Below are 23,028 nucleotides of genomic sequence, written 5' to 3' on the forward strand. Positions count from 1 at the left end.
ACATACTTGACACTTGTGGTTGGACGTTTTCGTATTTCTATGGTCACGATAGTTTTCCTTCTACGCCGAATAGAAAAATTAAATTGGGAAATCTCTTCTTTCCAAACGTTTGGCCCCTGGAGGTTTTGAGGACGAAAAATCGACCTTTTTCGGAAAAGGCGTTTCGTGGAAGGTTGATTTATCTGGTGTAAGTTGAGACACTTAAGAGGGGTCTACACCGTTTCAGTGGTCAGTTCAAAAAGGGAAAATGAATATCTTACGTCAGAAACCACCGATTTATAATATGGGGTTTTCAGTTTTCATTATATATCAATTCAATCAGTTCAATTTTTCATTGAAGAACAGATATTCATTCATGTTATTAACTTTCCGAGGTGCTATTGTCTCTTTTATGAATTTCCGCATGAAAAAATTTCTCGAAAAGTCACGCCATTGGCTACAATTCTTATCCTGGTGAAATTTAAAAGAGACGTTCGTTAAGTGCTGCCATCTTTTCGACGAAAGTGGCTTTATGGTAATATTCGTAACTTCTACTTGTTGTTCAAGTGTTCTGGCAACACCCCACATTCTGTTAGCCTTTCCCCTTCACCCCTTATACGGATGGCTAGAAAGTTTCGTGGTATAAACTCCTCTTAACAAGAATAAATTTGAGTTAGGTAGATACACAAATTTTATGTCCCTGATAAACAATGAAGGAAAATTTTGCCATTGTACTTTCATTTGCCAACGCGTCTGAATAATGCCAAAACCTCTCTATCTCATTTCCGCTTAATGTCCATCATCAAAATTCTCGTAATTGGGGAAATTCACATAATGTGAACATATCCTAACCCTCCTGATTCACTGGTGACGACACCATAAAGTAATATTATGTGGCTGATAATAAAATGGATGAATAGTCCTTGCCGACGTATTCTATGAATATCAACCCTGATCATATTCGATAAGACAAGAAAGGACTTCATTCTACAACTGCCATCATCGCAAAACCTGCGGGCTTTCGATTTTAGCCATCCAACGTGAATAACGGCCCCGGAGAGAATCCGTGTCGACGTATAATTAGGATCGATACCGCGTCCTATCGACGTATATCTCCATTTGTACACCCCTGACAGTCAGCAGGAGCGCTCGCATGTACGAGCGCGGATAATGAAATTACAGAACTTTCCGAAAACGTTGATCGTCCTGGTCCTCGGCTCATCCATCCCCGTCCGCGCTTTGTTTCGGAGAGGGAGCCTCTTTTGGTCTCTGCCGTGGGCTCCGAGGCATCCTTTTGATGCTGGCTACGCAGAATGCGAAGACGTCTACCTGGCTGGTTGCCCTCTCGTCGATGCTAGCTGGATGCGGCGGTTTTGATCGAAGTTTTATGCGGGTGAATTAACGTCTGGTAAGAGCGACAGTATCGTCATTTTGACAGCGATGAATAGGACGCGTATTTTTTTTATTCCTCGTAAAACTGTCTGTTTCTGCGGACTGAGGGGATGGATGAGAATCATTTATAATCTTAACGAGGCAATTCTGTTCCTGCAGGAGCAGCTGGTTGAATCATTTCGCGTATATAGGTGTATTATCTATATAGATATGATAGATAGGGGAAGCAAGCCGCTAAATGTTCCGCCAACGAATGACGAATGATCGTAGCGTGCCCAGCTAAAAGGAAATGAGGAAAAAGCTTCGAGATTCTGACGTTTACCAAATCTACGTCAGTTGTCAGTCTGGCATAACTGACAATGTAAGGTTAGACCAAAGAGTATCAACTCTTGCTACTCTTTGGTTAGGTTACGTTACGAAAAAGCTTCGAGATTCTGACGTTTATCAAATCTACGTCAGTTGTCAGTCTGGCATAACTGACAATGTAAGGTTAGACCAAAGAGTATCAACTCTTGCTACTCTTTGGTTAGGTTAGGTTAGGTTAGGTTAGGTTAGGAAAAAGCTTCTAGATTCTGACCTTTACCAAATCTACGTCATTTGTCAGTCTGGCATAACTGACAATGTAAGGTTAGACCAAAGAGTATCAACTCTTGATACTCTTTGGTTAGGTTAGGTTGGGTTAGGTTAGGAAAAAGCTTCGAGATTCTGACGTTTACCAAATCTACGTCAGTTGTCAGTCTGGCATAACTGACAATGTAAGATTAGACCAAAGAGAATCAACTCTTGATACTCTTTGGTTAGGTTAGGTTAGATTAGGTTAGGAAAAAGCTTCGAGATTCTGACGTTTACCAAATCTACGTCAGTTGTCAGTCATAGATCATGGACAGGGGTGGGTATTACTGATTAAACCCATCGATATCGAAGAGTAGATAGTGTTCTTGGTCTAGATGTTTGTTAAATCCATTTCATTATGTTTTTTTAAGTTGAACAAACTCTTTCGACACTCTTACTAACATCACAGTGATATGAGGACCCCAGAATTGTGTCCCTATGTTTCAAGAGCGTTTCTCGCCGTATACTACGCGATCTGACAATGTTTCCGTCCATTGTTCGGCCCCCAGGCCTACGTCCTGCTGGCCAAGGAGGCAGCGTGCCCGTCTGGCCGTCAATACCGTGTATATCTATCTATATATATATACACCTTCATCATCATGCCCTACCGTGACTCCGCCGCTTCGATATGCCCGGTTTCTTCAGGTAGCTTTCGACGGCCGCGGCGTGCGATGACCGTTCCCAAGGTCCTTCGGTCGGTAGGATATCACGTTGCCGGTGTTTCACTTTTCGGTCGTCGAAAAGCAAGATTCACGCTGAATGAATGGCAAAAAACGGTTGTGTGGATCGTAAACCGCGTAATTTATTTTTTTAATCGGGTCTTGGCGAAATATCGAAGTCGCCCGATGGTTTTATGGGAGGTATTCGTGCCGTTTTATTCGGCAAACGTGCCACGTTCGTCACATACCTGGCACTTGTGTGGTTCGTCACATACTTGGCACTTGTGTGGTTCGTCACATACGTGACACTTGTGGTTCGTCACATACTTGACACTTGTGGTTCGTCACATACCTGGCACTTCTGTGGTTGGTCACATACCTGGCACTTCTGTGGTTGGTCACATACCTAGAACTTGTAGTTCTCAAGTTTCGTATTCCTAATGGTCACGACAGTTGTTGAATGAATTTGAGAAAAAAGAAAGAGTGGATTGTGAACCCTTTTCTTATTCGGTTCTTGGCTGAATATCGAAGTCGTCTGATGATTTTATGGGAGGTGTTCATCTTGTTTTATTCAGCAAGCGTGCCACGTTCGTCACATACCTGGCACGTGTGTGGTTCGTCACATACTTGGCACTTGTGTGGTTAGTAACATACGTGGCACTTGTGTGGTTCGTCACATACTTGGCACTTGTGTGGTTAGTAACATACGTGGCACTTGTGTGGTTCGTCACATACGTGGCACTTGTGTGGTTCGTCCCGCACAGCTTCTCTGCATTCCTCTACCAGGTGTGAGGATGATTGGGTCACTTCGGTTGCTATTTATTTCTCCCTGACGAGCCACCACTGGTCTCCAGCAGTTCGGAATAAGAGGAAATGCTGTACTTTCTCTTTAGGGCAGTAACCAGGTGACAAAGATATATCATTCTTCGAACGATGAAACAAAAGACCTTTTAGGACTCTTCGTTATATCTTTGATCCTTTCTCCACATCCTTCAAGTGGTCCCTAACCATCAAATCCTGTGGTTGAAGCATCATAACTATCGGAAAATGTGACATTGTGTTCCCTGGGTTGCAATTCGAACAGAAGGACCATTCGAAACATCAAAAAAACCATGTCTTACTCCACCTTTCGTCTCATCAGCGGAAGTACCAGATAACGACTCCTGCGAAGGCCATCTTCGGCAATTTTCTACGTCGAGAATCGCGATAATGGGACTATCGATTTTCCCCGCTAAACGCGCGGTCCAATAATGACGGCCTCACTTTCGATAAAGCCGCTTTACGCAACCCATAAAAATCGCCGTAATGACCCGTATTATGGACGATGTTACCCGCAAGGTTAACATCCGGAAGGCGTTCGCGGACGGGGCAGATGCCGCTGAAATTGCCACGGCTAAGGAGCAGCAGAAGGTCCGGAAGTTGTAGTACGTGGAAAAAAGGTCAATGCTACCAACCTCCCGAGACGATCTGTCGAAGTCGGCGTTTTACATATTGTAATGAATCTCGAGGAGCTGACCAGAGCTACGAATCTATCTTGGATTTTTTCGTAGAAAAGACAACGTAGCGCTGAGTTAAAACACGAAAGTGTTTCGAAAACCGTCACAACCTTCAATTTACATACTATAAAGTGTCAAATTTCCAAGGCCAACTGCTTTTTATAAAAGTGATATATATTGTAGACGATCCGCAAACTGAATTTCATAAGCTACATTTCCCTGCGACTTATATTTGCTCAACAAACTTTCGGATATATAACACTGTTTACCAGAAAATCAAATTTTTAACTCGTCCATTTTTCAACTTTCGAGTTAGGTAATATCTAGCAGAAAAATCATAGTTGATTTAAACGTGATACATACACTAACAGAGCAACCTTTATTGTGATAAATCATAAATCTCGACATTTCATCCACCCCAGCGCAACCGTTCGGTCTTGAGGAAGTTTCAACTGAACCCAACTTTTTGGGAATTTTTCGAAGGTCATCTTTGGAGTAGTTTTTCTTCCAAGAGAATTATCGCAGATCTAAGTGTGATACATATTCTGAAAGAGCAACTCTTCTAGTACAAAATTTGGGAGATTCATCCATTTTGCCACAACCGTTCGGTCTTGAGGAAGTTTCAACTGACCCCATCTTTTTGGCAATTTTTCTAAAATCAAATCCAGAGTAGTTTTTCTTCCAGGCAAATTATCGCAAATCTGAATGTGATATTTATTCTGAAAGAGCAACTCTTCTAGTTGAAAATCTGAAAATTTCATCTACTTCGGCACAACCATTCGATCGCATTCGATCGCAGATTGAAAATTGCAATTTTTGAAAAATGCCGTTTCAAAGATGACAATCTAAACGAAGAAAGATAGGCTTTCCAAATTGTTCGTAATGGATTCAGCGTGTTCAAAAACCTATATTTCAATACCAAAATTCCAAATATCTGGCCCTGTTTAGGAGAAAATAACTTTTTTTGTTTTTCCACTTTTCATTTTCGAGTTGACATCGAAGAGCTCTCTAGAGTACAATTCTCTATCGAATCATCAACTGTTTGGTTTTTTAGAATCCTCAAAACAAATTCTATGCACTCCATATCCTAAGACAGTGATAGAACATCCTGATTTTCAGTCAGAGTAGCAAATATGTCATTTTAGGGGGGTCTAACCCCTTGCTCATTTTTGACCCAAAAAATCGAGATTTTCGAAATCGAGTTTTGATGCTAGGGTGGAAGCCTTGGCAATGCTGATTATAAAACTGGAAATCCCAATTGGATCAGACGAATATAACAGGAGATATCGCAGATTGAAAATTGCGATTTTTGAAAAATTGCGATTTCCAAGATGAAAATCTAAACGAAGGGAGATAGGCTTTCGAAATTGCTCGCAATAGATTCAGCGTGTTCGAAAACCTACATTTCCATACCAAAATTTCAAATATCTGGCCCTGTTTAGGAGAAAATAACTTTTTTTGTTTTTCCACTTTTCATTTTCGAGTTGACTTCGAAGAGCTCTCTAGAGTACAATTCTCTATCGAATCATCAACTGTTTGGTTTTCTAGAATCCTCAAAACAAATTCTATGCACTCCATATCCTAAGACAGTGATAGAACATCCTGATTTTCAGTCAGACTAGCAAATATGTCATTTTAGGGGGGTCCAACCCCTTGCTCATTTTTGACCCAAAAAATCGAGATTTTCGAAATCGAGTTTTGATGCTAGGGTGGAAGCCTTGGCAATGCTGATTATAAAACTGGAAATCCCAATTAGATCAGACGAATATAACAGGAGATATCGCAGATTGAAAATTGCGATTTTTGAAAAATTGCCATTTCCAAGATGAAAATCTAAACGAAGGGAGATAGGCTTTCGAAATTGCTCGCAATAGATTCAGCGTGTTCGAAAACCTATATTTCCATACCAAAATTTCAAATATCTGGCCCTGTTTAGGAGAAAATAACTTTTTTTGTTTTTCCACTTTTCATTTTCGAGTTGACTTCGAAGAGCTCTCTAGAGTACAATTCTCTATCGAATCATCAACTGTTTGGTTTTCTAGAATCTTCAAAACAAATTCTATGCACTCCATATCCGAGGACAGTGATAGAACATCCTGATTTTCAGTCAGAGTAGCAAATATGTCATTTTAGGGGGGTCTAACCCCTTGCTCATTTTTGACCCAAAAAATCGAGATTTTCGAAATCGAGTTTTGATGCTAGGGTGGAAGCCTTGGCAATGCTGATTATAAAACTGGAAATCCCAATTGGATCAGACGAATATAACAGGAGATATCGCAGATTGAAAATTGCGATTTTTCAAAAATTGCCATTTCCAAGATGAAAATCTAAACGAAGGGAGATAGGCATTCGAAATTGCTCGCAATAGATTCAGCGTGTTCGAAAACCTATAATTCCATACCAAAATTTCAAATATCTGGCCCTGTTTAGGAGAAAATAACTTTTTTTTAAGTGTTTCAAAAATGAACGAGGGGTTAGCCCTTGTTCATTTTTGAAACACTCGCGAATTCGTAATTATTTCTATATCCCCCAATTTTTATGTCCCTTATATTCTGAACAAACGTAAAACTTCTCTCCCTGCATATTTATAGCAAAACCTACCCACCCAGCAATCAGCTGTCCTTCTGTCGACCAAAGACTCCAGACTAGGAAAACCCTCCCCGAATCGCCAGATGTCCCGCGGACATAAACGATACCCACAAAGCCTCCGCCGGTAATTTACGTTTCAGAATTTTCCTAGTCGGACTTTGCGTTCCTGTAGGGCCGCACCCAGCGAGCGAAAAAAAAACGTACGTGCCTTGCCAAATGGCCTCAGTTCCTAAGAAAAAACGCGTTAATGGGTAAAGGTGGTCGTCTGGGGACAGCCATATATCAGGAAGTCTGGGCCCTTCTTCGCCCGCGACGCAGGAAAGAGGAAAGAATGGAGCATCCTCCTATCTACCTGGAGATTCAGGTGGCTTGGTAGGATCTTTTCATTGACTGCCTGCGACAATGTTGTGTAATATACAATTCTTTATGGGATAGAGGGACCAGATGTTGCAGGACCGTCTCTTAACGATTCCTCTACTCTTCCATGTGGTATTATCAGTCTTTCTCTCATCTTTTTGATCATCCCTGAAGAGAATTATGCTCAAATGAAACTGGCAAGGTTCGGAGAAGTCATAAGACCGAAGTCAAATTGATATCTTGACTCATTACAACATTATTTCTAGACTAGTAAATGTTACTTACATCCCTTATAGTATGAACTAGAGAGCTAGGAGATCCACTTTGTACGTAGATCCACTTTTAAGGTAGATTCCTATTATATCGAGTACATTTTTTCAGATTGCGTTTTTTCCTCACTGCACCATTCGTAATAGGCAGATAATTTTTCTCGAAAAATGCATGCACATGCAATACGCGATACATTAACAGGAACCATTCAATCGCAACCGAATGCGACCTAAAGCGAATGCGAAATTGTCGAAATTCGTGTCCCGTTCATCGTCCTGTTTTTTTTTCAGTCCCTGCTCGTCGTTCGCCGTATCATCTGAGCGATATCGAGCCCAAGTTTTGTTTTGTCGTTTTTTTCCCCTCTTTCCACCCCGTCGGCGTTGCTTTGTGCGGAATTCGTTCGGTATATTAAGTATGGAAAATTGGACAGGTGGTCCGTTTTCGAACAAAGTAACTACAAACAACGCGACGTAGCCGCGGTTCGTACCATTCCACGGACGTCAGCCGTCGAAAGTAAATGTTTTTTTTTCACGTATTTCGGAGAAATGAAATGATTGAACCGCTCATTGCCAATGCCAAATTTCACTTCTCACTGCAGAATTGAGAGCATCCCATGAACCCATCTTTCTCAGGATGGCACAACCCGTCGGTCTTAGGAAGTTTGAACTGACCCCATTTCTTTGAGAATTTTTCGATGGTCAACTTTCGAGTAGTTTTTCTTCTAGGAAAATTATCGTAGATCCAAATGTGCTACATATTCTGAAAGAGCAACTCTTCTTGTTTAGAAATCTTGACGGTTATTTAAGTGATTCCGTCTTTTTGGAAATTATTCGATAGTCACTGTTAGAGTAGTTTTTCTCTCAATAAAAATAACCGTAGATTAAAATGTGATACATATATTGAAAAAGCAACTCTTCTAGTTGAAAATCTGAAGATTTTATCGAGCAAGATGCAGCCGTTCGGTGTTGACGAATTCTCAAGTGAAATTTGCAATTTTTGAAAAATACCATTTCCAAAATGAAAATCTGAACGAAGGGAGATAGGCTTTCCAAATTGCTTGTAATGGATTCAGCGTGTTCAAAAACCTATACTTCAATACCAAAATTCCGAATATCTAGCACTGTTTAGTAGAAAAATTTTTTTTTGGTTTTCCACTTTTTATTTTCGAGTTGACTTCGAGGAGCTCTATGGAGTGCAATTCTCCATTGAATCATCAACTGTTTGGTTTTCTAGAATCCTCAAAACAAATTCTATGCACTCCATATCCGAGGACAGTTATAAAACATCCTGATTTTCAGACAGAGTAGCAAATATGTCATTTTAGGGGGTCTAACCCCTTGCTCATTTTTGACCCAAAAAATCGAAATTTTCGAAATCGAGTTTTTGTGCTAGGATGCAAGCCTAGGCAACGCTGATTATATAACCCGAAAGCCCATATGGATCAGACGAATATAACAGGAGATATCGCAGATTGAAAATTGCGATTTTTGAAAAATTGCCATTTCCAAGATGAAAATCTAAACGAACGGAGATAGGCTTTCGAAATTACTCGCCATAGATTCAGCGTGTCCGAAAACCTATATTTTCATACCAAAATTCCCAATATCTGACACTTTTTAGGAGAAAATAATTTTTTTTGTTTTTCCACTTTTCATTTTCGAGTTGACTTCGAAGAGCTCTCTGAAGTGCAATTCTCTATTGAATCATCAATTGTTTGGTTTTCTAGAATCCTCAAAACAAATACTATGCACTCCATATCCTAAGACAGTGATAGAACATCCTGATTTTCAGACAGAGTAGCAAATAGGTCATTTTAGGGGGGTCTAACCCCTTGCTCATTTTTGACCCAAAAAATCGAGATTTTCGAAATCGAGTTTTTGTGCTAGGGTGGAAGCCTAGGCAACGCTGATTATATAACCGGAAATCCCAATTCGATCAGACGAATATAACAGGAGATATCGCAGATTGAAAATTGCAATTTTTGAAAAATGCCTTTTCCAAGATGAAAATCTAAACAAAAGGAGATAGGCTTTCTAAATTGCTCGCAATAGATTCAGCGTGTCCGAAAACCCATATTTTCATACCAAAATCTCAAATATCTGGCCCTGTTTAGGAGAAAATAATTTTTCTTGTTTTTCCACTTTCCATTTTCGAGTTGACATCGAAGACCTCTGTGGAGTGCAATTCTCTATCGAACCATCAACTGTTTGGTTTTCTAGGATCTACTGAACACCTCCTTCGCCCTCAATATCCTAGGACACGAATAAAACTCCCTGCTTTTCAGACAGAGGTGCAAAAATTCGTGATTTTCGAAATCGAGTTTTTTTGCTAGGGTGGAAGCCTTGCAAGGTGATCATATACATTCTATCGAATGTCAGCGAATGCGAAATCTCATATAAATTCGATTTTTCATCGAATTCAACCCTCACTCCAGATATTCCTATGTTACCACAGTTATACTCTATGTTGTATCCAAAGTTGAACGTGAAAAAGCGCGACTATTTTCCTCGTTACGGGGGTACCGCGTATGCATCGTCTGCCGAATTTATGGCATTCCTCGTATGAATATTTCATAACCGGCGGTTTTACGGGCGGTGCGGGCGGTTCACGACAATGGGATTTATAGGGACGAGTCCCCTCAGGATTCTATCTAATTTGGCTCTCGCGTATATATATCCGATTTCGCGAAATTCCTCCGCGTCTACAGCCAGCCGTCTCTACCGATAAGTGGAGTGATGCATTCGACGCGTCAGGATACGAGCCCCAAATGCGGCTTTTCATCTCCGCACTCGTACGTTGCATATTCCGGGGTCAATATGGAATGTTATCCAGCTATTTCGCCCGTTTATTCCTTCTCCATCCGGTGGGAATGGAATTTGTCGTGCGAAAAAAGGAACACTGCAATTTTTGCATGGGCTGATATCGAGCGTAGAGAATACTCGTCTTGGAGTACACCCAGTACTAATTTTTCTTGTGTGCATGTGTTTTACCCCCGGTTTTCAATCGATAATTCAGTCATTAGCATTCAAGATATCATTCTTGCATCAAATGATGATCTATACAGAATGAATCTTCGACTCGTACAGATATTTCAACAGTAGATTCTTGAAGTCAAAAGAAACACTTTTTTCTCATACAATTTTTTCCGATTCGGACCTGTTGAAAAGATATGGCCATTTTAAATTTGCATGATGAGCTATGCAAGCTAAATTTATGACACTACACGTCTGTGGATCTTTCAAAAAGAGTTGCATTCAGCCAAAGTACCCAATTTTCCGAATATCACAGATATTTTTTCAAAAAGTTAAATAGTACGAAATATATCGACCAGGATCATTTTACTGACTAATTCGAGGTCGTAGATTACGAATATGCAATTTGATTTTTTGTAGGATCAGTATTTCAGGAAATCAATCTTTTAGTAGAAAATTTCGAAAAAATTGGTCAACTTTGAGGAGCTGTAGCAGCCAAAAAAAGAGACTAAGACATATGCTGATTTTTTCGATGATAGATTTATCCTTTCTGTATGGAAACATTTGAATTTTCATCCATCTACCGCGCATAGTTTCGATTTTATGATTTTTTTCGCGCAGGTCCAAATTTTCAAATTTTTCATCGCCCATAACTTGAAAAATAAATTTTTTTAAAAATATCTGTTTGCATTTTCGTTATCTACGTCATCAAATTAGTCGACAGTATAATTTTGGTTTCGATCGGAGACCAAGAATTTTTTTTTAAAAATCGCAATTTTTCCATGCATATGTATGGAAAATTTGGAAAAATTTTCGATCTTCCCAATTTTCACCAAAACTTGTTCATTTACTAAATCGAGGGCGTAGATCACGAATATGCAAACAGAATTTCGCTGAAATGATTAGTTTTCAAGTTATGGTAGATGGAAAATTGGAAATTTTGGACCTTCGCGGAAAAAATCATAAAATCTGAACTGTTCGCGATAGGTGAATAAAAGTTAGGTTTTTCTTTTTGCAAAGGATAAATCTATCACCAAAAAATCAGCTTATGTCCATTGCCTCTTTTCTGGCTGCTACAGCTCCTCGAAATTCACCAATTTTTTCGAAATTTTTCAATAAATGAGATTTATATCCTGAAATACTAACTCTAGGAAAAATCTAATTGCATATTCGTAATCTACGACCTCAAGTTATTCGAAAAAATGACCCCAATTGATATAGTTCGAAAAATAAAAAATTTCGAATAATTTCGTTTGCTACTTGTGTTTACCCGCGAACAAAAAATTATACATTTAGCTATATCGACCCGTGTCATTTTACCGACTAATTCGAGGTCGTAGAACAGGAATATGCAATTAGATTTTTCCTAGGATCACTATTTTGGGAAATAAATCAGTATGCTGTTTTTACTTTTCTGTGTCTTTTCTTCAATTATATGTGTAGGAAAAGGAGCGACTAAATCTTAGGCTGACGCGGACGGCCTATACTCTAGGAACGACATTGCGAAGACTCACCCTGTATACCTCCATTCCATGATTCTGAATAATTGCTACTTCACAATCTTAGGCCATGAACCACACTAACCACCACATCAGAACAGATGTGGAAGGACTGGATGGAAGAATGTGGTAACCAATAATCTTAGAGGGTGTAGCACTGGAAAAAGAAGAAGATAGCTTTGATAAGTACCTATATAAAGCATTGGCTAGCTCAGTTACGCGTGCTTCAGAGACATACTTGTACAGAGTATCCCAAATTACTTGATTATGGCTGTTTCTGGTAAATACATCGAGGAATTTGGGATATCCTGTACAGTTACCACTGGTTTCATAAAGCTTGATCGGGGAATCAACGCTTGATTGACGCGTAGACGTCAATTTGTTTTCAATCGATAATTCAGTCATGATCATTCGGAATATCCTTCTCATATCATCAAATTATGATGTTCATACGTCCATTCAATTATTCTCAATTGATACTTCTTCAATATATTCAGAAACGAAAAGGTTTCGGTGACTGTGACAGGTTTGAGTGACTGTCAAATCTGACAATCGAAGTTTTATGAAACCCTCTGTTAGTTTTTTAAACTGTGTCTATGTCAAGATTCAGCTGAAAGTGAACGCAGTCCATAGTCAAATAAGCATAACATGTTAATGGGTAAATAAATGGATCAGAACAGAATTCAACCGATCTTGATACGATCGTAAATATATCGAAGACTCACCCTGTATACCTCCATTCCATGATTCTGAATAATTGCTACTTCACAATCTTAGGCCATGAACCACACTAACCACCACATCAGAACAGATGTGGAAGGACTGGATGGAAGAATGTGGTAACCAATATTCTTAGAAGGTGTAGCACTGGAAAAAGAAGAAGATAGCTTTGATAAGTACCTATAGAAAGCACTGGCTAGCTCAGTTACGCGTGCTTCAGAGACATACTTGTACAGAGTATCCCAAATTGTTTGATTATGGCTGTTTCTGGTAAATACATCAAGGAATTTGGGATATGCTGTACAGTTACCCCGGGTTTCATAAAGCTTGATCGGGGAATCAACGCTTGATTGACGCATAGACGTCAATTTGTTTTCAATCAATTCAGTCATGATCATTCGGAATATCCTTCTCATATCATCAAATTATGATGTTCATACGTCCATTCAATTATTCTCAATTGCTACTTCTTCAATATATTCAGAAACGAAAAGGTTTCAGTGACTGCGACAGGTTTGAGTGACTGTCAAATCCGACAATCAAAGTTTTATGAAACCCTCTGATAGTTTTTTAAACTGTGTCTATGTCAAGATTCAGCTGAAAGTGAACGCAGACCATTGTCAAATAAGCATAACTTGTTAATTTTGAAATAAATGGATCAGAACAAAGTTCAACCGACCTTGACACGATCGTAAATACATCGAAGACTCACCCTGTATACCTCCATTCCATGATTCTGAATAATTGCTACTTCACAATCTTAGGCCATGAACCACACTAACCACCACATCAGAACAGATGTGGAAAGGACTGGATGGAAGAATGTGGTAACCAATATTCTTAGAGGGTGTAGCACTGGAAAAAGAAGAAGATAGCTTTGATAAGTACCTATAGAAAGCACTGGCTAGCTCAGTTACGCGTGCTTCAGAGACATACTTGTACAGAGTATCCCAAATTGTTTGATTATGGCTGTTTCTGGTAAATACATCAAGCAATTTGGGATATCCTGTAGAGTTACCCCGGGTTTCATAAAGCTTGATCGGGGAATCAACGCTTGATTGACGCATAGACGTCAATTTGTTTTCAATCAATTCAGTCATGATCATTCGGAATATCCTTCTCATATCATCAAATTATGACGATCATACGTCCATTCAAGTATTCTCAATTGCTACTTCTACAATATATTCAGAAACGAAAAGGTTTCAGTGATTGTGACAGGTTTGAGTGACTGTCAAATCCGACAATCAAAGTTTTATGAAACCCTCTGTTAGTTTTTTAAACTGTGTCTATGTCAGGATTCAGCTGAAAGTGAACGCAGACCATAGTCAAATAAGCATAACTTGTTAATTTTGAAATAAATGGATCAGAACAAAGTTCGACCGACCTTGATACGATCGTAAATACATCCGCGAAAACAATTCGACAAAAACAGCATTCTCGAACATTTCCCATTCGAAAATGTCGACATCGTATCCCCGCAGGTGACAGACTGTTGTTGCGGAAAAAAATACGGGCAATTCACTCCGGAATTACATCAACTCTCATTCACCGTACCGCCGTCCGTCAATTTGGGACCGTTCGCCGAAAAGTGCGTAAAAATAATATCGAAATACCAGTACAATTAGCGAAAAAAAAAAGGTGGTGATTAACGGTCTGTCGTAAGTACGGCCTTGCCCCTTATTCGATCGACCGGCGGCGTCCATATTAGGTAATATAACACATTATATTATATTATTCGCCCAGTTTGTTATTTCATTGCTTCGTTCGAATTTTTCACCCGTCTGACATTTAATTCGAGACCATAATAAAAGCCATTAATAATTGGTATTTAAACACTTAATCGAACGTTAAACAACGGCCGACTGCGATCTTGAAGTTCGAAAGATATATAATGGGAAAGCTGCCGCAGTCGCGTTACGAAACTGCTAGAATTTAAAAGAACCTTTCCAAACGTTAAGAACGGAGAATTCATGCGGAAAACTGAACAAAAGCCGAATCGACGTGAACAATACCCTTTTGTTCGATTTTTCGGAATAATTTATTGTGGATACGTGTTGCGAAAACGGCTACGTTTTGTTGTAAACGTTCGCGATGAGGTAACATGCATGGGACACTAGATCAGATGTTGTTTTGCGATAACACGGCTATTTCATTGGGTGCGCCATTGTTTTTTCGTCTTGTATTGGTGAGGGGGTTGTTTTCCACCTGTGGACCTTACATCTACATCTCACCCTCCAGCTCCAATGGACTCCAGTGTACGAGGGGACTTCAAGTCCTATATTTTTCTAGTCCAAGACCTTCCTGACGCAGTCTCACAATGGCAAGGTTCTCTGTAACCAAGTGCACAGGAGTTCCTTCCTCTTCTCCACAGATTCCACACTCATCAGTTTCTGGGAAGCCCATTCTCATCATATGCTTCCCATGGGGACTGTGCACAAGCCGGTGAACTAACTAACTAATTCTTACTCAGATCCAAATACTTGCAGTTTAAACTTTTTGGAATGATCCATTCCTGTAAAATTCCTCCAGAGTCGATGACATGGGAGTTCAGTGCTATATCAGGGATGGGATAACCAATAAGTGTATGCTCCGGTTGAGATGTGTAACATTGCAATGTACTGATGAGGTACAATGATCCGAAACCGATCTACAGTTTGTGTTTATATGTTTCAGTCTCTCTGCACTGATTCATTACTAGCTTAATTGAATATTATTACCTAAATGTATGCCTGGACGTTTTTCTGAATGCCCTTATTTGTTCCTTTTTTTTCCTCACTTCTCCTCAACTTTGATCGATCACTTGCATGTGTCCTGAGCGAGTTCTCACCAACGATACCTAAATTTGAAGGGATACCTAAGCCTATTTAAGTGACACTTAGGTCCGATTTCATTTTCACGAACGTTTAGGGAACTCCTAAATGCTAGGGGACACCTTAAATTATGAAGTCGATACCCTATCAAATCCCCAATAAAGTGACAGCGGATTTGACATATCTACGATACGCAAAAAGAATTTTTTTCGGGAAATAAGGTTCTTTCGTTTGCATAAAAAGTGTATGCAAACGAAAGGACCTTATTTCTCAAAAAAAATTCTTTTTGCGTATCGTAGATATGTCAAATCTGCTGTCACTTTATTAGGGATTTGATAGGGGATCGACTTAGGGGTCTTTATAATTTAGGGTGTCCCCTAGCATTTAAGAGTTCCCCAAAACGTTCGTGAAAATGAAATCGGAGCTAAGTGTCACTTAAATGAGCTTAGGTATCCCTTGAAATTTAGGTATCGTTTGGAGTAAATTCAATCAGCAAACGAGTACTAAAATCGAGTGTAGAAAAGTGCTACACTTTTTATGCAAACGAAAGGACCTATAGTATTTTTAGTGATGAATTTGTGGAAAGTATCGCTACTTCGAGATCCCAATCATCAAATTCGAGGGGATGGTTTGGAATTCATGTGTTTATTTGAAGACGCGATTGTTTGGGAAGTTAGATTGAACAAAAAAATGGGCAGAGAAACAATGAATTTGGAGCATAAGACATTGAAACATTTCAGGAGAATATAAACGGAAATTTGTTCTCAAAACATAAAGAATCATGAGACTCGATGAACCTCGTAGCCAGATTTTGTAGCTACGCGTTCCTAGCCATCCCTAGATAAGTATTCATTAACAATATGTACCCTCGTACGGTGAAAACGAGTTTATATTGAGCTGTTAAGTTAGGCACCCCCTAAAGCTAAGGAATAGTTAGCTAGGGGCTTGTTTAGGGATCGTTGGTGAAACCGGGCATTAAATCCATTGAAACTGGGTGTTCTACCTTCAATTTCACTTGGGAAGTATAGATAATTGTCAATTTAGTTGAAGAGAGTTCCCCATATATCGATAAAACGAGAACGAATTTTTTTTCTCGACACCAGAGCAGTCCTGGGTCTCAAAATGAGCCTGGGATCGATTTTGAAATACGCCTCATTACGCCATTTTCAGTCGCGCCCTGTCCGAACCCATAAACTCATAAATCGGAGCTCGCTGGCGCTTTACCGGAGAAACTACGAACGTTGTGGCTCGACGAAAAAAAAAAGGAATGTGGGCGAAGGACATGCCCGATGACAAGGTGAAAGAAAGCGCTCTAATAACTGGCCCACGGGTCAGTTCTGATTACTTAGATATAACGCGATTACTGTCGCTGAACAATACCTACCCATGCATTTCGATCAATTTCGTCATTGGAGGTTTCTTTGGCGAATGGTCGGCTTGCAGGCTGCCAGGACTTGTATGGAAGGATAAATATGTTTAATGACCTGAATTGCCCATATTTTTACCGTCTAAGAGGAAGGTAGTTATCTCTATTTATTCAGATTGTTTACGACGTTTTCCAGAAGTGAAGGGTCTATGTTGATACATAGATTATTGGATAAATGGTAAAACGGAGAATGCATCAATATGGAAGCATAAATGTGATATAAGAAATTGATTCAGATGCATAACACTTCGATTCAACTGTCAACAAATGTGCCCAGTGAAAAAGTGCCTGTTGAATGTTTTTATCGTTTTTAGGTATTATCGACAATAAAGAAGCTATGGCACATTTTCCAAATCGACAAAATACAGAGATTTGGTTATATCTTCCAGACAAATGAAGGAGTTAACTCCTTTCAACGTTTTTCCCATCTAGTCTAGAAGTACCAGAAACCAGCACTTTGGGATACCCTGCACATACCACGCACGATTGTGTGTGGCTAGATCTGTTGAACTGTTCATTATATGAGTGAAACTGCAAAATGGACCAACTTGAATTTTCATACAAGTAGAAGAGGCATGAGTACCTTTATAGACAGCTCACGTAAAGGGCCTTTGAAAATTCTGAATTTCTTGCATGTAAGGTAGAATGATTTCGGATGAAATTCACCACTTTCATGATCTATTCTGCACCCAGCTCAACGAATATTCCTTTACTAATGTTTTTCCTTTTTTTTCAGATTATGAAAACGGCGCTTCTCCTGACATCATCGGTTCATAGCAAATAAGGTGAGTCAAATAATGAATTGGTCAGTTTTGATAACAGCAAAGTTAGAATAGTTCCTTGAGAGTTTCTAGTTTGAAACAGAAATGGACGTTTCTTTGAGTGGTTTGCATTTATCTCGAATATCATTACAAAATTTTCTGTAACATTTTTTAATCTTATTTTATTTTAATATCAATATTTTGATGGTATATCTTTAGTGTCATATGTGGCACTGCCATGTCATGAATTTTCATTTGTTTATACCCTCATTTCTTTTTATTTTAAAACTTCAGGTTTTGATATCCACAATTTACATTGTTTCTAGATTTTTTCTTCGAGATCTCCATTTTTCTTGGATATATTTTTTTTGCGTGTTTGTCCAGTAGCTCGTTTTTTTTTTAATCATCTCGTAGATTGTGGTTTTAAATTGCGTTGCAATGCTATTTTAAGTATAGTCCTCATCAGATTTGTTTCTCCGAAGAACTCAAAATGGTCAAGGTGTCAAGATGCCCCACCTAGTTGAAGCTGGCTGAAAATAGTTGAACCGTAAACATAGTGTTAATGCATAAGAAAGACAGCTCTGATAAGCCAGTCAACCGGTCCAAGATATACGCTACAGATCATCAAATCTTCAACTAGACCGATGGAAGTTTGACCAATCACTCTTGTTCAGAGCTTCATCCATCCAAGTTTAACACTTCTAGTCGATTTTACAACTAGCTGTTTCTCTCTTATACATCGTGAATCCCATATTTTCAACATTATCTTTGAAATCGGTATACAAACATACAACGTTGCAGTATACGGCAGGAATAAACTCAGTGATCCAAGAGTTGACCACGAAAAGGCATCCCTTTAAGTAATAAAGAATTTTTTGCATGGCAACATGAGATTTGTGTGCAGGGGCGTTGTCCTGCAGAAACAAAACACCTTTGGATAGCTTTCTGCGTCTTTTCTCTTTAATTTTTCCCGTAGAGTGGTCAGTAACGTCGAATAGTAATCTCCGGTTACTGTTCTACCCGTATCCAAAAAATCAATCATGATTACTCCATGGCAATCCAAAAAACTGAAGCAAGAACTTTTTCACCAGATTTTTGGACACGAAACTTCTTAGGTCTTGGAGAACCAGAATGTCGCCATTCCATCGATTGTTGCTTTGTTTCTGGATCGAAAAGGCATCCCTTTAAGTAATTCAAACAATAAATCACGAATTTTTTGCATAGCAACATGGGATTTGTGTGCAAGGGCGTTGTCCCGCATAAACAAAACACCTTTGAATAGCTTTCCGCGTCTTTTCTCTTTAATTTTTACCCGTAGAGTGGTCAGTAATGTCGAATAGTAACCTCCGGTTATTGTTCTACCCTTATCCAAAAAATCAAGCATGATTACTCCACGTCAATCCAAAAAAACTGAAGCAAGAACTTTTCCAGCAGACTTTTGAACACGAAACTTCTTAGGTCTTGGAGAACCAGAGTGTCGCCATTCCATCGGTTGTTGCTTTGTTTCTGGATCGAAAAGGCATCCCTTCAAGTAGTGCGACTTGGAATTTTTCCGAATGTCGATTATTTAGGGGTAGAAACAATCAGCAAACCTCGTGACACATTTACAGCTATTTTTCTTCCCTATCGTCCCTTTCAACGTCGAAAACGACGTCTCCAGTATTGATAGAAACGAGATTTCATCTGATCCGAGGATTCGTAAAAACGCGGACAATTCAATTATGCAAACAAACGCGGCGGCGGCGTTATGATACGGTTTCACGCCCCCGCGCGGCCGGGCCCGCGGAGGCCGGTTTGCGTGGGCCCTGTCGCCACACCAGGATCGCAACCGCACGACGACGGGGGTCCGGTTTATCGAATTTTTGGGAGGGGCCGCAAAAAGCGGACGGGCGTCGCGGCGCCTCGTCCGAAATTCGAAAGTTCAGAAGGGGTGCAATGCGAACAACGCGGAATTGAATGGCGGACGTGTAACCGTAACAGCTGGGAAAAATTGGGCTTCGAATCGTTTTCGTATCAACTACAAAACGTCTTTGCTATATATACGAGGGTATATTGAAAAATTCTTAGGTCCCAATATCGAACCTTGTGGTACTCCAATAGTATTTTTGGTTTTTTGTGACCACTTATTATAAACGAATACTCTTTGTAATCGATCAGACAAAAATGATTGAACCAACCTACAACTACTCTCACACAAACCATATCTCCGTAGCTTAGCCAATAATGCTGCATGAGGTACACAGTCGAACGCCTTAGTTAAATCTAAAAACAGCGACAAGGTACCCTCTCCTGATTCAAAACAATCTAAAACAAACTGGTATATACTCAATATAGCATCGGTTGTCGACTTTTTCTTCCTGAAGCCGAACTGCGAAGATAAAAAAAGTTGATTTCTCTCAAAATACTCTATAATTATCGGGAGCAGACTAATCCCCCCCCCTGAAAAATGGTATTATCTTGTCTATTTTTAGGCAATCCGGCTACTATAGAGCCAAACAAAATTTGAATTTCAAAATATTTTATTACTCAACATATTCTCCTCTTGATTTGATACATTCATTACAGCGGACCTGCAACGTCTCTAGACCTTTCTAAATTAAATGTTTCTTCTTGCTCTGCAAACCAGACCTCCACAGCTTTCATCACCTCCTCGTTGGAAGAAAATTTACGACCTTTTACACTTTTTCTCAGTTGAGGAAAGAAATGATAGTCGGATGGAGCTAAATCTGGTCAACCAGGAAGGTGTTCTAGTGATTCAAACCCAAAATCACGAATTTTTTGCATGGCAACATGAGATTTGTGTGCAAGGGCGTTGTCCTACAAAACAAAACACCTTTGGATAGCTTTCCGCGTCTTTTCTCTTTAATTTGTTCCCCTAGAGTGGTCAGTAATGTCGAACAGTAATCTCCGGTTATTGTTCTACCCTCATCGAAGAAATCAATCATGATTACTCCATGGAAATCCCGAAAAACTGAAGCAAGAACTTTTCCAGCAGATTTTTGGACACGAAACTTCTTAGGTCTTGGGGAACCAGAGTGTCACCATTCCATCGATTGTTGCTTTGTTTCTGGATCGTAGAAATGTACCCAAGTCTCATCCATAGTAACAATTCGGTTTAAGAAGTCTACATCGTTTTCAAATCGAGCACAGATCGAACGCGATGCTTCTACCCTTGCACGCTTTTGGTCAACATTCAAACATTTGGGGGTCCATTTAGCAGCAATTTTTCTCATGTCCAAATTGACCTGAACTATATGATGAACGCGTTCGTATGAAATATTCAGTGCTTCAGATATCCGTCTTAGCCCAATTCGACGGTCAGATAAAATCTGTCATGAACTGCATCGTTATTCGGGGACTGACACAGAAACTGGCCTTCCCGATCGGTCATAATCTTCAATGGAAAATTTAACTCTTTTGAAGCTTGTAGTCCAATTTTTCACGGACGCATACGAAGGACATTGATCACCAAGGGTATTAAGCATATCTTCGTAAATCTGCTTACCTCTCAACCCTTCTAAATACAAGTACTTGATGATGGCTCGATACTCCAATTTTTCGATTTTCAATTTCGGTGGACATCTTCTTTCTTTCAATTTATTGCGTAACTCTTGTTTACTTCTTAGACCTCAAACTTCACACTGACACTTGTAATGAGTTATTGTTCGTTGCTATTGTAAGGCAAGATTGTTATGCATGGAACTGGTCTAGGCTAACTAGATATCAATACATCCTCGTATGGCGACGGATGTAGGTCTGAAAGGCTGACCTTCAACCAACAAACCCCCACAACAACAGTATACTTGTATCGGGGCAAAAACGGTTTAGCCGTACCATATTCTGCGGTCAACGCGTCCTGCAACTTCGATTTCCCTCAGAAAACGTCCCGTATAAATTGGCCAACCATCCAGGCCATCAATAACGTATACCCCCGGGCGTAAACCGCCGTCGAAATTCGCCTGATCCCCTTCGAACCTTAAAGGTGGGACTGCACCGACCGCGACCTTGGACCTCGGCTTCGCGGCGTCCAGAGAAACCTACGTCCACCCGAATTCGACTTCGCAAATTGACGAGGGTCCGAACGATCCTGCGAGATCGGCCTTCTCGATTATTGTTCACGAGATATAATGCATAATTCCGGGAATATTGGATTGTCGGCCAGCGGGATCAGTCGGCAGTCCCTGCGGCTGAAAGGATAACTCGAGACGAACTTCGACGTGGAAATCACAACACTGCGAAGGGTCGGATTTTGTTTATCGAAACTTGGCGAAAACGGCCAACCGCCGAATATAGCCTCCGATAAATATTATGGATAGTGGAGGAATGGAGACGATATCTATGCGCGTTCAGAGCCGGACCATCAGTAGTTTAGCGAAGCGAGTTCTGGCTCACTGCAGTCATCAACCTAAAGAAATGGTTTTCTTGTTCCCCAACCCATCACGCAGAACTGTGAAACTTTTGCAACAAGAACTGAACTCAAACTTAGAAGCCAAATGAAAATTTTCACTGAACTGATTATGCTTTACGTGAATTTGAAACCTTCTCATCTTCATATTACGAAAGCGCTGAAGAGCCACACAAAAAAAATAATCCAAATGTATAATTCCGACTTGCTAAGTCAGAATTCTGAGTTACAAGTCGGAATTCTGAGATACAAGTCGGAATTCTGAGTTACAAGTCGGAATTCTGAGATACAAGTCGGAATTCTGAGATACAAGTCAGAATTCTGAGATGCAAGACAGTAGTGGAGCCAGAATTGGTCGAATGACATTTGCTTTGTTGCATTAGATTGTTGCCGAATCACGTGAGCAAAATGCCCTCTGTAAAGCAGATTTGTTTCATTTAAGCCATGTATAGGCACATTTGGACCCTTAACCTACGCCTACCCTATCTCTTTTCTTTCAAAAGTTTCAACGGACGTTATTGATTCTGACAAGTTCACAGAGCTTCTGAGAGGTTCGTCGTTACCTACGGGGAATCAGGATAATATGATAATATATAATATATCTGTAGTATCCATATATGCTCGTAGAGTGACAATAAGTCCATCGCTTCTTCGTGTTTTGACATGATTTCCGAACGCCTCTCGCGAGCACTTTATAGGGATAACTACGGACTAAAGGCCAATTTAATAATCAAACTTAAAGCCCCTTCAATTTCAAAGCTTTTCTTCAACCCTACCGAAACTGACACTAAACGAAACTTAAAGTGACTTTGAACTTGATTATGAAACTGGATGTAGGAAAATCGATAAAGTGCTCGAATCACCAATCACTAAGAAAAGGTTTTGAAAAGTTCCCAGGAGCATAACTCTCGGGAGTACAAAAATACTCCAAGTGCTTTCACAAGCACTGAGCACGAAGCTTTGGACAGCTCAGCTATGGTGCAACCGAAGAGAAAAATAGAATATCATTTCGTTCATGCAAAATTCCTCCAAGAAGCCAAAAACACATTTACGGATCAAATGCAGAAAAACAAAAGTC

At 39.8% G+C, this 23,028-nt stretch overlaps 1 protein-coding gene across 1 annotated transcript in view; it reads left to right on the forward strand.

The window, feature by feature from the left end:
• Positions 1-23,028, forward strand: part of LOC123316356 (protein gustavus) — a 196,845-nt gene that overhangs the window by 27,373 nt on the left and 146,444 nt on the right. The window contains exon 3 of the mRNA XM_044902396.1: positions 17,521-17,569. The gene's annotated coding sequence lies outside the window, so the exon portion shown is untranslated. The remainder of the gene's footprint in view (positions 1-17,520; positions 17,570-23,028) is intronic.

Source organism: Coccinella septempunctata, chromosome 7 (genome assembly GCF_907165205.1).
Source record: "Coccinella septempunctata chromosome 7, icCocSept1.1, whole genome shotgun sequence".
Classification (NCBI taxonomy): domain Eukaryota; kingdom Metazoa; phylum Arthropoda; class Insecta; order Coleoptera; family Coccinellidae; genus Coccinella; species Coccinella septempunctata.